Source organism: Scyliorhinus canicula, chromosome 13 (genome assembly GCF_902713615.1).
Source record: "Scyliorhinus canicula chromosome 13, sScyCan1.1, whole genome shotgun sequence".
Lineage (NCBI taxonomy): Eukaryota > Metazoa > Chordata > Chondrichthyes > Carcharhiniformes > Scyliorhinidae > Scyliorhinus > Scyliorhinus canicula.
Genome location: NC_052158.1, coordinates 133,951,294 through 133,965,797, shown reverse-complemented (window position 1 = coordinate 133,965,797; position 14,504 = coordinate 133,951,294). Strand labels below are relative to the sequence as shown.

The 14,504-nt window shown below is 44.3% G+C and overlaps 1 protein-coding gene across 1 annotated transcript in view; it reads right to left on the bottom strand.

Moving 5' to 3' along the window:
- Window positions 1–565: 565 nt before the first annotated feature.
- The window catches only part of LOC119976078 (EEF1A lysine methyltransferase 3-like), a 47,011-nt gene continuing 33,072 nt past the window's right edge, over window positions 566–14,504 (bottom strand). The window contains exon 5 of the mRNA XM_038816226.1: window positions 566–1,819. The gene's annotated coding sequence lies outside the window, so the exon portion shown is untranslated. The remainder of the gene's footprint in view (window positions 1,820–14,504) is intronic.

The window sequence follows — 14,504 nt, the reverse complement described above, 5'->3', positions numbered from 1 at the left end:
GTCAAACACCTTCTCCGCGTCCATCGCTACCACCACCTCTACCTCCTGACCCTCCGAAGACACCATAATTCCATTGAGCAGCCTCCTCACATTGGCCGACAACTGCCTCCCTTCTCCCTTCTCGTTTGAACTCACCTATCACCCCTGGGACGCAGTTCTCGATTTAAGACGCCAGCACAATCGCCAACAACTTGCCATCTACGTTCAATAATGTTATCGGGCAGTATGACCCACACTGCTCTGGATCCTTGTCCTTTTTCAATATCAGGGAGTTTAAGCCCACAACAGTGTAAGGTGGGGGAGGGATTTCATCCTCTCCCTAACCTCATTGTTACCGCTCACTAACAGTGGCCACAGGTTCCCCCCAAACGTTTTGTAAAACTCCACCGGAAACCCATCTGGACCCTAGGCCTTCCCTACCTCCATCGCTCCCATACGCTCCGCAACCTCCCTCAGCCTGATTGGGCCCCCAATCCCTGCACCAACTCCTCATCTACCCTGGGAAACTCCAGCCTGTCCACAAACCGCTGCACCCCCCCACCCCCCCACCCCCTTCTCCCACAGTGTGGCGGTCGTGACCTCCCCCCTATCATTTAGCTCCACATACAATCAGCAACATATTTTTAATTGTTTCAATACACTGTCTACATTTTGGAAGTGTTAAATAGGATTTTCTACTTTAAGAAAAAGCTGGTGTAAAGTTGTTGTATGGGTTTCCCGTCTGCCTGGCTTGGCTACCACTAACTCCTGGTATGTTTCAGAGGATCTGAGGAGAGACTTGAGCTACTGAAATTAACTTCACTAAAACTGTCAAAAGTTTTAAAGAATATTTCATTAGGCTGAAGAAAGAGTGATGAAGAGCCATGAATTTAAAATTGCCACCAAAAGGGTGAGGAAAGAGGAAATGGTTGAGGCAGAGACCATTAAATCTTTTATGGGAAATTGGATCAATCTTTTAGGCAGAAAAAAATACAGGACTAAGGAGAGAGACAGCAGGATAGCAGGATGTGTTTTAAATGGCTCTAGCGTAGAACCAGCATATATAGGATGGGCCAATTGGTCTCCAATTGTATTGTAAGCCTATATGGCCCAGGCAAAGAATGATAAATCTGTAATATGTGTTCAGATACTTCCTTACGCTCAGCCATTTTTAATTATACATATCACCATATAATATTACAAGCATGCATGTACCCTCATAACATAGGTCATTGACAAGTGGTGTGCTTACCAAATAGCTGGGAAAAGATTCCATGACTCGGTGTGAAGTGAGAAAATCACTTGATCATTACCAATCTTCATGAGCACATAAACAGAATAAAAATGTAGCTTTTCGAGTTTTTAATAAGATTGGGCTTTGGATTTACTATGATGCTTTTTTTAATGCATTGAACAAGCTTCGAAATATTGACAAAACTGTCCATTTTCTCTCAGATAACATAGTATGTTCTTTTTGCCTTGAGTAATACACAAACTGATGTTTATGTACAAAACATTCTCATCATCGATCCTCATCCATAAGTCGTACAATTGAATTTACAAAGAACAAAGGCAAGAGAAAGCAATGGGCATGATTATATTTCAGCAATTTTTCATCGATGTGCTGCTGATAGTTGAGGCACTCAAATTCAGAAACATAACCAAGTGAAAAAGACTTTGTGCAATCATGATAAAACAATGCAAAAAGCATTTGATATCTGAAGTGGTTAAGCATACCGTCTGGCTTTGTATAATTCAGGAAGACCCTGGCTTTGATGCTTGGTCTGCACTACATTAGCAGATCCTAGTAACATAGGTGATATAGATCCCTTTGGTATTTCTGAACATGGAATTGAAATAAAATTAGCATCAGTCCCTGGACGTTATTACTGTCCAGTGGCTTCTGTTAAAAAATCATTTATGTCTGAATGGAAGTTGGTTGAAGACAGTGATCAGATATTTTCTGCACAAAATGAGGAGATCCCAAGTGCACAAAGGTTCTGATGTACACTACCATGCAAGATAAGGCCATATCAATATATATAAATTGTAAGCACTTAAGACCATAAGACATAGGAGCAGAATTAGGCCACTTGGCCCATCCAGTCTGCTCCGTCAGTCAATCATGGCTGATATTTTTCTCATCCCCATTCTCCTGCCTTCTCCCTATAACCCCGGATCCCCTTATTGATCAAAAACCTATCTATCTCTGTCTTAAACACACTCAGTGATTTGGCCTCCAAAGTCTTCAGCGGCAAAGAGTTCCACAGATTCAATACCCTCTGGCGGAAGAAATTCCTTTTCATCTGTTTTGAAGGATTATCCCTTTAGTCTGAGATTGTGCCCTCTGGTTCTACTTTACTATGGTGCTTAAATTCAAGGCACCGTTTTTCGGGATAATATATAGAAAAGTTGTAAAGTTCAAAGAAATTCAGCTCACAAAATTGATTAACAAACACTGCGTAAAATCTCTCCTGATAATTCAGCACATGAATAAACATTCTGGTGTAGTAGATAAAGAAAGGTTATTTGAAATTCATTTCTCATCCCTGGAGTATGAGAATTGACCCATTACAGCTTCTAATTACATTTTCAATAATTCTAATATGGTTGACTTTATTATATTGGTGGTGGATTATTCCAAACATTTGTCACTTTGAGAAAATACATTTTATGACATCTGTTCTACATCTATTTTCATCCATTTTCATGTTAATCGTCTGGGCTGAGTTGGCACAATAATAATCCAGATGTATTTTATTCAATAATTTACTGTATTATATGTTATGCAATTTGTTGAATCCCTGAGAGAGCACCTTTTTTATCGATTATCAAGCTTAAATCTGTTTTTATCTCTGCTGTCACCACCCATCTCCTCAAATAATTGACTCTTGAAAATTACTGCCCCACCTCCAATTTCCCTTTCCACCCCAAAGTCCTCGAATACGTTGCTGTCTCCCAAATCACGCTCTTCTTTCCCAGAACTCCATTTTTGAATCCCTTCATAGTACCAAAATTACTCTCATCAAATTGGCATATTATTTCCTCCTTGACTGTGACAAAGGTAAACTATCCCTCTGAATCCTTCTCAATCTGCAACCTTTGATATGGTTGCCCATTTTTCTTCAACATGCTGCCGATGGCATCCAGCTGGGTGGGACTGCACTTTCCTTGTTCCATTGTTCACAACCTAATCATAGCCAGAGATTCATTTGCACAGGCTCCTCTTTCCACTCCAGCACCATTGTCCCTGATGTCTCCCAAGGATCTATTCTTGGTCCCATCCTATTTCTCATCTGCCCCGCAGCACTATCATCAGAAAATGCAGTGTCAGTTTTGACATGTACACTGGGAGCAAACATCCAGCTCTGACTCATCACCACTTCTCTCAGCTCCTCCACTGTCTGTAACATGTCACAGTAAGAAGTCTTACAACACCAGGTTAAAGTCCAACAGGTTTGTTTCGAATCACTAGCTTTCCTCAGGGGAAGGAGCTGCGCTCTGAAAGCTAGTGATTTGAAACAAACCTGTTGGACTTTAACCTGGTGTTGTAAGACTTCTTACTGCCCATCCCAGTCCAACGCCGGCATCGCCACATCATGTAACATGTCAGACTGTTTGCCCAATATCTATGACTGCAAATATCAAAATTTCCTCCAACTAAATATTGGAAAGATCCAAAGCAATTGACTTCAGTTGGCAATGCAAACTCCATTATCTAACTATCAACTCCAGCCCTCTCCCTGGCAATTGCTTGCAGCTATACCAAACTGTTCACAAACTTAGTGTCATATTTGACCCTAAATTGAGCTTTCTACCATGCCACAGAACCATAGAATTTACAGTGCACAAGGAGGCCACTTGGCCCATTGAGTCTGCACCAGCCCTTGGAAAGAGCACCCTCTTTAAGACCATGCCTCCACCCTATCCCCGAAACTCAGTAACTCCACCTAACATTTTTGGACACTAAAGCGCAATTCAGCATGGCCAATCCACCTAACCTGCACATCTTTGGATGGTAGGAGGAAACGGGAGCACCCGGAGGAAACCCACGCAGGCACAAGGAGGAAGTGCAAACTCCACACAGATAGTGACCCGAGGCCTGAATTGAACTCGGGTCGCTGGAGCTGTTAGGCAGCAGTGCTAACCACTGTGCCATCTCTAAGGCATAGGAGCAGAATTAGGCCATTCGGCACATTGAGTCTGCTCTGCCATTCAATCATGGGCAATGTTTCTCATCCATATTCTCTTGCCTTCTCCCCATAATCCTTGATCCCCTTATTAATCAAGAAGCTATCCATCTCTGGCTTAAAGACACTCAGTGACTTGGTCTCCACAGCCCTCTCTGGCTGAAGAAATTCCTCCTCATCCCTGTTTTAAAGGGTCGTCCCTTCAGACTGAGGTTGTGTCCTCGGGTTCTCATTTCTCTTACTTATGGGAACAACCTCTCCACACCCATGCTATCTAGGGCGATCAGAATTCTGTAAATTTCAATTAAACCCGCCCCCATCCTTCTAAACTCCATCAAGTATAGACTCTCAGTCCTCAACCGCTCCTCATATAACTAGACTGTTATTCCAGGGATCATTCTTGTGAACTTCCTCTGGACCTTCTCCAAGGCTAGCTCATCCTTTCTTACATACGGGGCTAAAAGCTGCTCACAGTATTCGAAATGGAGTCTGACCAGAGACTTATACATCCTCAACAGTACATCCCTGCTCTTGTATTTAGTGGTGCTCCTGTGGAACACCACTAGTCACTGGCTGCCATCTGAAAAGGAACCCTTGATCCCCACTCTCTACCTTCTGCCACTCAGCTAATCCTCTATCTATGCCAGTACCATGCCCCTAGCACCATGGGCTCTTGTCTTATTTAGTAGCCTTCTGTAAGGCACTTTATTAAAGACCTGGAAATTCATCATGCCCACTGGTTCTCCTTGGTCTAGCTTCCTTGTTGCCTCCACACGCATTCTAACAGATTTGTCAGGCATGACCTTCTCTTGATGAATCCGTGCTGACTCAGCCTTATTTTACCATGCACTTCTTTTTTTAAAATATGGAGTACCCAATTATTTTTTTACAATTAAGGGGCAATTTAGTGTGGCCAATCTACCTAGCCTGCTCATCTTTGGGTTGTGGGGGGGAAACCCACGCAAACACGGGGAGAATGTGTCAACTCCACACGGACAGTGACCCAGAGCCGGGATTGAACCTGGGATCTTGGCGCCGTGAGGCAGCAGGGCTCACCCACTGCGCCACCGTGCTGCCCCTTTTACCATGCAGTTCTAAGTGCTCCTGGATTGGATTGGTTTATTGTCACATGTACCAAAGTACTGTGAAAATGATTATTGTGCGTGCAGCTCAAATAGATCATTCCGTACATGAAAAGAAAATACATAATAGGGTAAACATAAAATACACAATGTAAATACGTAGACACAGGCATCGGATGAAGCATATAGCAGTGTGAAGTACCTCAATCTCATCCTTAATGATAGGCTCTAATATCTTATTAAAAAATAAATTTAGAGTACCCAATTATTTTTTCCAATCAAGGGGCAGTTTAGAATGGCCAATCTACCTATCCTGCACATCTTTGGGTTGTGGGGGTGAAACCCACGCAGACACGGGGAGAATGTGCAAACTCCACACGGACAGTGACCCAGGGCCGGGATTCAAACCCGGGTCCTCAGTGCCATAGGCAGCAATGCTAACCACTGTGCCACCGGGCTCTAATATCTTATTAACAACCAAAGTCAGGCTAACCGTCCTATAATTTACTGTCTTCTACCTTCCCCCTTTCTTACACTGGGGTGTTACATTGGTCCTCTGGGACTCTCCCTGCCTCCAGTGATTCCAGAAAGAGGATGACCACCAATGCCTCCACAATCTCCTCCACCCTGCCTCCATTAACCTGTTGCTGGAATTTTCATTCATGTCTTTGTTACGTTTAGACTTTGCTATTCCAAAGTACTCCTGGATGATCTCCCACATTTTATCCTCTATAAACGTATGACCATCCAAAACCCTGCTCCCATGTCCTAACTTTCACCAAGTCCCATCAGCCTTTTCTCATTGATTAACATTGGCTCTTGGCTAAGCAATGCCTTGTTTTTAAAATTGTTATCTTTGATTTCAAATCCTTTCATGGCTTTGCTCCTCCCTAACTCTGTCGTCTCCTCCAGCCCTACAACCTTCTGGAATCTGTGTTGCTCCAGGTTTGTTCTCTTGCGTATCCTGGATTTTAATCACTCCACCATTGAAAGCTGTGGCTTCTGTATTACATTTATTAATTCATGGGATGTGAAGCCCAGCATGTATTGTCCATTGTTAATTGCCCTTGCGCTGTCTTGAATCGCTGCAATCCATGGACATCCACAGTGTTGATAGGCAGTTTCAGGATTGTGACCCAATAAAAATAGAGAAGAGGTAATATATTTCTAAGTCAGGACAGTATGAGATTTGGATGAAAACGTGCAGGTGGTGGTGTTCGCATATCTTAATACCCTTGTCCTTTTAGGTGGCAGAGGTTGTAAGTTTGGAAAGTATTGTCAAAGAAGCCTTCGCGAGTTTCTGTAGATGGTGCATATTGAAGATACCATGTGCTGTTTGTGGATGGAGCAAATCTTTAAGATGCTGCATGGAAGGCCAATCAAGCAGGATGCTTTCTCCTGGATGATATTAAGCTTCCTGAGTGTCGATAAAGCTGCACTACCATCCATGAGCTTCTGCCGTATCCAAACTGAGTGTCGGTGAACAAGTTATTGGTGAGTAAGAGCTATTTAATAGCACTGTCGACAATACCTTCCATCATCTTCTTGATTGAGTATAGGTATCCATTGATAGGATAGGAGACGTGCCTGGACAATTTTTTATTTTGTCAGATACATGTGAGTGTTGTAGCTCACTGGGATAGCTTAACTAGAGGTGCAACTTGTTTTGAAAGATAAATCAAGATGCTCTCAGGGCCCATTGCCCTTTACTCTATCTAATGGGATTATCTGTTTCTTGGTGTCATGTGTAGTGAATTAAAATTGGCTGAAGGAAAACTGCATCTGTGAGGCTGGGAACTATAGGCGAAGGTCAAGGTGGATCATCCATTTGGGACTTCTTGGTGAAGGCATTTGCAAATGCTTATCTTTGGCACTGAAGAGCAGGGTGCTGTCATCACTGAGGCTGGGGATGTTCTTGAGGCCTTGTCTTGCTGTTGTTAAATTTTCTGTCACCATTCATGACCGCATGGCAGAGTTTTGACCTGACCCAAGAGGGGTGGGGTCACTTGCTCCTGTCCAGAACATGCTGTTTTCATTGTATTGGATGCATATAGTCCTGTGTTGTAGCTTCACTAGGTTTTTAAAAAATTAATTCTTGGGATGTGGGCGTTGTTGGCTGGGCCAGCATTTGCTGCCCATCCCTAATTGCCCTTTGAACTGAGTGGTTTGCTAGGCCATTTCAGGTGTTGAGTTAAGAGTCAACCACATTGCTGTGTGGGTCATGTAGGCCAGACTGGGTAAGGACGGCAGATTTCCTTCCCTGCAGGACATTAAAAAAAAATTAAAATTTAGAGTACCCAATTATGTTTTCCCAATTAAGGGGCAATTTAGTGTGGCCAATCCACCTAACCAGCATATCTTTGGGTTGTGGGGGGTGAGACCTATGCAGACATGGGGAGAATGTGCAAACTCCACACAACAGTGACTCAGATCGAACTGGGTTCTTCGGCGTCGTGAGGCAGAAGTGCTAACCGCTGTGTGACCTTGCCACCCTGCCCTGAAGGAAATTAGTGAACCAAATGGTTTTTTTTACAATTGACAATTGTTTCATTGGTCACCATTAGACTTTTAGTTCCAGATTTTTATTGAATTCATATTTCACCATCTGCCATCGTGTGATTCGAACCTGTGACCCCAGAGCATTAACCTGGATCTCTGGAGTACAAGTCCAGTGGCAATACCACTATGCCACTGCCTCCCTATTTAACACCTCATTTATGGTCCTGTCCAGAGCTGCTCTTGGTACAATTTTCTACACTCCTTATTGAACCAGAGTTACTCCGCTGATTGACAGTAAGGCTACAGATTTTCACTGGATTCAATTTAGTGGTTGCTGATCACCCCCGCCACCTCATGGATGCCCAGTTTTGAGTTGTTAGTATTTTTCACAAACTATTCCATTTACCATGCTGGTAGTTTTTTAAAATTCATTCGAGGCATGTGGTTTTCGCTGGCTAGGCCAGCATTCATTGCCCATCCCTAATTGCCCTTCAGAAGGTGGTTGTGAGCTGTATTCTTGAAATGCTGCAGTCCATGTGACATAGATTCTTCCATTGTGTTGTTCGGGAGGGGGTTCCAGGATTTTGACCCAGAGACTGTGAAAGAACTGTGATGCATTTCCAAGTCAGGAAGGTGTGACTTGGAGGACAACTTCCAGATGGTTTCTCGGCACCTGCCGGCCTTGTCCTTCTAGGTGGTAGTGGTTGTGGGTTTGGAAGGTGATGTCTAAGGAGCCTTGGTGAGTTCCCACAATGCACCTTGTAGATGGTACACACTTCAGATACTGTGCGTCAGTGGTGGAGGGAGTGAATGTTTGTGGAAGGGGTGCTAATTAAGTGGCTGCTTTGTCCTAGATGGTGTCAAGCTTCTTGAGTGTTGTCGGAACTGCACTCATCAAAGCAAGAGGAGAGTTGTGTGGCACTACCATCATTCTAAATGGGATAGACTTCAAACAGATCTAGAAACTGAAGACTGAACATCCATGAGGTTCTGTAGGCCATCAGCAGCAGCAGAATTGTACTCAACCACTATCTGTAACCTCATGGCCCAGCAAATCCCCCCCCCCCCTCTACAATTACCATCAAGTTAGGGGATCAACCCTGGTTCAATGAAGAGTGCAGAAGGGAATGCCAGGAGCAACAACTGGCATACCTAAAATGAGATGGCAACCTGGTGAAGCTACAACACAGGACTACTTGCATGCCAGATAGAATGAGCAGCAAGTAATACACAGAGCTAAGCAATTCCACAACCAATAGAGCTGCACACATCCAGCCGTGGATGGTGGTGCACCATTAAACTAATCACTTTTGGAGGAGTCTCCACAAAAATCCCCATCCTCAATGATGCCCAGTGCATCAGCACAAAAGACAAGGCATTTGCAACAACCTTCAGCCAGAAGTGCCAAATAGATGATCCATCTCAGCCTCCTCTGGAGGTCCCCAGTATCACAAATGTCAGTCTGCAGCAATTTGATTCACTCCACGTGATATCAAGAAACGGCTAAAGGCACTGGATACTGCAACGGCTATGGACTCTGACAATGTTTCGGCAATAGTCCTGAAGACTTGTGCTCTAGAGCTTGCCGCCCCCCGAGCCAAGCTGTTCTAGTAAAGCTACAACACTGGCATCTACCCAGTAATGTGTATAATTGCCCAAGTATGCAATGTATACAAGAAACTGTACAAATCCAATTCAGGCAATTACCAGGAGATTACTCTCGATCATCAACAAAGTGATGGAAGGGGACATCAACAGTGCTGTCAAGCAGGAATAACCTGCTCATTCAGTTTGGGTTCTGCCAGGGTCACTCAGCTCCTGGTCTTTATTACAGCCTTGGTTCAAACATGTACAAAAGAGCTGAATGCCAGAGGTAAGGTGAGAGTGCCTGCCCTTGATATCAAGGCAGCATTTGACCGTGTATGACATCAAGGAGCCCTAGCAAAACTGGAGTCAATGAGAATCGGAGGGAAAACTGTTCGCTGGTTGGAGTCTTACCTGGTACAAAGGAAGATGGTTGTAATGGGTGGAGCTCAATCATCTGAACACCAGGACATTACTGTCGGAGTTCCTCACGGTAGTGTCCCAGATCCAACCATCTTCAGCTGCTTCATCATTGACCTTCCTTCCATCATAAGGTCAGAAGTGGGATGTTCACTGATGGCTCTACAGCCCATTTGATTGCTATTCCTTCCACAAACATTTAATCCCTACATCCACTGGCGTAGTGCGGTAGACATGTGTACCATCTCCAAGATGCACTATAGGATTCACCACAGGATTCCTAGCCTCTGGCCTCTTGTAGCCACAGTATTTATATGGTTAGTCCAGTACAGTTGTGGTTAAAGGTAACCCCCAGGATTGTTGATAGAAAGGGATTCAGTGATGGTAATGCCATTGAATGTCAGGGGGCGGTAGTTAGATTGTCTCTTGTTATGTCTCAGTATGTGATTTGGATGAAAACGTGCAGGTGGTGGTGTTCGCATATCTTAATACCCTTGTCCTTTTAGGTGGCAGAGGTTGTAAGTTTGGAAAGTATTGTCAAAGAAGCCTTCGCGAGTTTCTGTGGATGGTGCATATTGAAGATACCGTGTGCTGTTTGTGGATGGAGCAAATCTTTAAGGTGCTGCATGGAAGGCCAATCAAGCAGGATGCTTTCTCCTGAATGATATTAAGCTTCCTGAGTGTCGATAAAGCTGCACTACCATCCATGAGCTTCTGCCGTATCCAAACTGAGTGTCGGTGAACAAGTTATTGGTGAGTAAGAGCTATTTAATAGCACTGTCGACAATATCTTCCATCATCTTCTTGATTGAGTATAGGTATCCATTGATAGGATAGGAGACGTGCCTGGACAATTTTTTATTTTGTCAGATACAATGTGAGTGTTGTAGCTCACTGGGATAGCTTAACTAGAGGTGCAACTTGTTTTGAAAGATAAATCAAGATGCTCTCAGGGCCCATTGCCCTTTACTCTATCTAATGGGATTATCTGTTTCTTGGTGTCATGTGCAGTGAATTAAAATTGGCTGAAGGAAAACTGCATCTGTGAGGCTGGGAACTATAGGCGAAGGTCAAGGTGGATCATCCATTTGGGACTTCTTGGTGAAGGCATTTGCAAATGCTTATCTTTGGCACTGAAGAGCTGGGTGCTGTCATCACTGAGGCTGGGGATGTTCTTGAGGCCTTGTCTTGCTGTTGTTAAATTTTCTGTCACCATTCATGACTGCATGGCAGAGTTTTGACCTGACCCAAGAGGGGTGGGGTCACTTGCTCCTGTCCAGAACATGCTGTTTTCATTGTATTGGATGCATATAGTGTTGTAGCTTCACTAGGTTTTTAAAAAATTAATTCTTGGGATGTGGGCATTGTTGGCTGGGCCAGCATTTGCTGCCCATCCCTAATTGCCCTTGAACTGAGTGGTTTGCTAGGCCATTTCAGGTGGTGTAGTTAAGAGTCAACCACATTGCTGTGTGGGTCATGTAGGCCAGACTGGGTAAGGACGGCAGATTTCCTTCCCTGCAGGACATTAAAAAAAAATTAAAAATTTAGAGTACCCAATTATGTTTTCCCAATTAAGGGGCAATTTAGTGTGGCCAATCCACCTAACCAGCATATCTTTGGGTTGTGGGGGGTGAGACCTATGCAGACATGGGGAGAATGTGCAAACTCCACACAACAGTGACTCAGATCGAACTGGGTTCTTCGGCGTCGTGAGGCAGAAGTGCTAACCGCTGTGTGACCTTGCCACCCTGCCCTGAAGGAAATTAGTGAACCAAATGGTTTTTTTTACAATTGACAATTGTTTCATTGGTCACCATTAGACTTTTAGTTCCAGATTTTTATTGAATTCATATTTCACCATCTGCCATCGTGTGATTCGAACCTGGGACCCCAGAGCATTAACCTGGATCTCTGGAGTACAAGTCCAGTGGCAATACCACTATGCCACTGCCTCCCTATTTAACACCTCATTTATGGTCCTATCCAGAGCTGCTCTTGGTACATTTTTCTACACTCCTTATTGAACCAGAGTTACTCCGCTGATTGACAGTAAGGCTACAGATTTTCACTGGATTCAATTTAGTGGTTGCTGATCACCCCCGCCACCTCATGGATGCCCAGTTTTGAGTTGTTAGTATTTTTCACAAACTATTCCATTTACCATGCTGGTAGTTTTTTAAAATTCATTCGAGGCATGTGGTTTTCGCTGGCTAGGCCAGCATTCATTGCCCATCCCTAATTGCCCTTCAGAAGGTGGTTGTGAGCTGTATTCTTGAAATGCTGCAGTCCATGTGACATAGATTCTTCCATTGTGTTGTTCGGGAGGGGGTTCCAGGATTTTGACCCAGAGACTGTGAAAGAACTGTGATGCATTTCCAAGTCAGGAAGGTGTGACTTGGAGGACAACTTCCAGATGGTTTCTCGGCACCTGCCGGCCTTGTCCTTCTAGGTGGTAGTGGTTGTGGGTTTGGAAGGTGATGTCTAAGGAGCCTTGGTGAGTTCCCACAATGCACCTTGTAGATGGTACACACTTCAGATACTGTGCGTCAGTGGTGGAGGGAGTGAATGTTTGTGGAAGGGGTGTTAATTAAGTGGCTGCTTTGTCCTAGATGGTGTCAAGCTTCTTGAGTGTTGTCGGAACTGCACTCATCAAAGCAAGAGGAGAGTTGTGTGGCACTACCATCATTCTAAATGGGATAGACTTCAAACAGATCTAGAAACTGAAGACTGAACATCCATGAGGTTCTGTAGGCCATCAGCAGCAGCAGAATTGTACTCAACCACTATCTGTAACCTCATGGCCCAGCAAATCCCCCCCCCCCCCCCCCCCCCCCCCCCTCTACAATTACCATCAAGTTAGGGGATCAACCCTGGTTCAATGAAGAGTGCAGAAGGGAATGCCAGGAGCAACAACTGGCATACCTAAAATGAGATGGCAACCTGGTGAAGCTACAACACAGGACTACTTGCATGCCAGATAGAATGAGCAGCAAGTAATACACAGAGCTAAGCAATTCCACAACCAATAGATCTGCACACATCCAGCCGTGGATGGTGGTGCACCATTAAACTAATCACTTTTGGAGGAGTCTCCACAAAAATCCCCATCCTCAATGATGCCCAGTGCATCAGCACAAAAGACAAGGCATTTGCAACAACCTTCAGCCAGAAGTGCCGAATAGATGATCCATCTCAGCCTCCTCTGGAGGTCCCCAGTATCACAGATGTCAGTCTGCAGCCAATTTGATTCACTCCACGTGATATCAAGAAACGGCTAAAGGCACTGGATACTGCAACGGCTATGGACCCTGACAATGTTTCAGCAATAGTCCTGAAGACTTGTGCTCTAGAGCTTGCCGCCCCCCGAGCCAAGCTGTTCTAGTAAAGCTACAACACCGGCATCTACCCAGTAATGTGTATAATTGCCCAAGTATGCAATGTATACAAGAAACTGTACAAATCCAATTCAGGCAATTACCAGGAGATTACTCTCGATCATCAACAAAGTGATGGAAGGGGACATCAACAGTGCTGTCAAGCAGGAATAACCTGCTCATTCAGTTTGGGTTCTGCCAGGGTCACTCAGCTCCTGGTCTTTATTACAGCCTTGGTTCAAACATGTACAAAAGAGCTGAATGCCAGAGGTAAGGTGAGAGTGCCTGCCCTTGATATCAAGGCAGCATTTGACCGTGTATGACATCAAGGAGCCCTAGCAAAACTGGAGTCAATGAGAATCGGAGGGAAAACTGTTCGCTGGTTGGAGTCTTACCTGGTACAAAGGAAGATGGTTGTAATGGGTGGAGCTCAATCATCTGAACACCAGGACATTACTGTCGGAGTTCCTCACGGTAGTGTCCCAGATCCAACCATCTTCAGCTGCTTCATCATTGACCTTCCTTCCATCATAAGGTCAGAAGTGGGATGTTCACTGATGGCTCTACAGCCCATTTGATTGCTATTCCTTCCACAAACATTTAATCCCTACATCCACTGGCGTAGTGCGGTAGACATGTGTACCATCTCCAAGATGCACTATAGGATTCACCACAGGATTCCTAGCCTCTGGCCTCTTGTAGCCACAGTATTTATATGGTTAGTCCAGTACAGTTGTGGTCAAAGGTAACCCCCAGGGTTGTTGATAGAAAGGGATTCAGTGATGGTAATGCCATTGAATGTCAGGGGGCGGTAGTTAGATTGTCTCTTGTTATGTCTCAGTATGTGATTTGGATGAAAACTTGCAGGTGGTGGTGTTCGCATATCTTAATACCCTTGTCCTTTTAGGTGGCACAGGTTGTAAGTTTGGAAAGTATTGTCAAAGAAGCCTTCGCGAGTTTCTGTGGATGGTGCATATTGAAGATACCGTGTGCTGTTTGTGGATGGAGCAAATCTTTAAGGTGCTGCATGGAAGGCCAATCAAGCAGGATGCTTTCTCCTGAATGATATTAAGCTTCCTGAGTGTCGATAAAGCTGCACTACCATCCATGAGCTTCTGCCGTATCCAAACTGAGTGTCGGTGAACAAGTTATTGGTGAGTAAGAGCTATTTAATAGCACTGTCGACAATATCTTCCATCATCTTCTTGATTGAGTATAGGTATCCATTGATAGGATAGGAGACGTGCCTGGACAATTTTTTATTTTGTCAGATACAATGTGAGTGTTGTAGCTCACTGGGATAGCTTAACTAGAGGTGCAACTTGTTTTGAAAGATAAATCAAGATGCTCTCAGGGCCCATTGCCCTTTACTCTAT